Source organism: Rhinatrema bivittatum, chromosome 2 (assembly GCF_901001135.1).
Source record: "Rhinatrema bivittatum chromosome 2, aRhiBiv1.1, whole genome shotgun sequence".
Taxonomy (NCBI): Eukaryota; Metazoa; Chordata; class Amphibia; order Gymnophiona; family Rhinatrematidae; genus Rhinatrema; species Rhinatrema bivittatum.
In genome coordinates, this window is record NC_042616.1 from 23,286,713 (window position 1) to 23,288,269 (window position 1,557).

A 1,557-nucleotide genomic window follows, 5' to 3' on the forward strand; every position below is an offset into this window, starting at 1 on the left:
CAGTTTTTTCTGCACTTCTTTTCAATGCATCGGCCCCCCCAGTGCAGAGCCCCCCACCTGGAGCCCTTTACACTCAGTCCCACTGCTTGCTAGAAACCGTCACAGGGACACCAGAAAAGAACGGGTTGGAAAGACACCGCTTACCCTCCGGCCAGTTGCCAGGTTTTCATGAAAGAACAAGCACTTTTTTCCCCAAAAAACCAAGCCCAAAAAAAGCCCAAAACTCATGAGATTGAATTTTCAATCTCCTCACGCTCACTCCCTCCTCCTCTCATTGCAGACAGCAGGCTGAATCCATGCTTCCAGTTCACATTCCTCTTCCCACACTTTGCAGTACCTTTTACCGTACTTAGCCCAGTTCCTTACTTTAGCCATGGTAGATCAAAGCCATTCAGTAGCGCAGCAGCCAATGACAGAAACAGTAGGTATGGACAGGCTTTCTTACAAAGGAGATCTGCTACAGGGAGAAGAAATGAAAGGGAAAAAAAAAGCAAAATTAGATGAAAGCAAACGTGGTGTAGAACCAAAAAAAAAAATAATAGCATTACAAGTTTCCATGTCACTTTTTTTTTTTTTTACCTGTAGTCAACAGGTATGGACAAGCTTTCTTTTTATCAAAATAAGGATTTCTTACAAAGGTGATCTGCTGCAGTGAGAAAAAATGAGAAAAAAAATAGATCAAATCAAGTGGTGTAGAACAAATTAAAAAACACCAGCCCCTCACACTCATTCCCCCCTCCGAGCTCATCCCCGGCCCCCATATACTCAATCCCCTCTCCCCACCAAGCTCATCCTCAGCCCCCACACACTCATTCCCCTCTCTCCATCCCCCTCCAAGCTCATCCTCAGCCCCCACACACTCATTCCCCTCTCTCCACCCCCTCCAAGCTCATCCCCGGCCCCCACACACTCATTCCCCCTACACTCATTCCTCCCCTCCTGATACCTGGTTGTAGCCGGCTGAGTGCTACCCTCCCTTTAGCATTCAGGTCTGCAGCTGCACAGAAGATTCATTCTCTGTTACAATGCCGTGCTGGGTCTGACTCTGCCCACCTGCGACGCTGATGATGCTGCAATGCCCTGCAGGTGGAGCTGCTGCTGCCGATGAGTCATCAATCTGCGACTGTTGGTGGAGCTGCTGCTGCTGCCGATGAGTCATCAATCTGCGACTGTTGGTGGAGCTGCAGCGGCTGGGCGCAATCATTCTGCGACTGCTGGAGGGACTGTGCAGCAAAGGAAAAAGCTGCAACAACATTGAGGGTTGCTGGCAGTCAGGTGGCCATCCCAGATCTAACGTAACCGGCACAAATGTTTTTTTTCCCCTGCAGAATGGAAAAGAAATAGCCCGATCTGGCAACAATGTATGCACTACTGTGGGGCCAATAATATTTGCAGGTGAGCTAGGATGAATCTCCCTCCCCCTCCTCTAGGTGTGTCGGAGGAATATTTATACCAAAGAAAATATACATAAAGAAATTAGAAATTGTCTCATTAAAAGTAATGCAATATGTACTGCAAAAAAACTACTCCTGGAGTAATCTTGAACGGCAAACAAGA

General features: G+C 47.6%; 1 long non-coding RNA gene across 1 annotated transcript; it reads right to left on the reverse strand.

Annotated features, from left to right (window-relative positions):
- Nucleotides 1–335: 335 nt before the first annotated feature.
- On the reverse strand, nt 336–1,080 carry LOC115083691. Its single transcript, XR_003854384.1, has 3 exons — nt 947–1,080; nt 580–646; nt 336–457 (listed from the first exon to the last, which is right to left on the reverse strand). It is a non-coding gene; the product is annotated as an uncharacterized LOC115083691 (long non-coding RNA).
- Nucleotides 1,081–1,557: the final 477 nt, after the last annotated feature.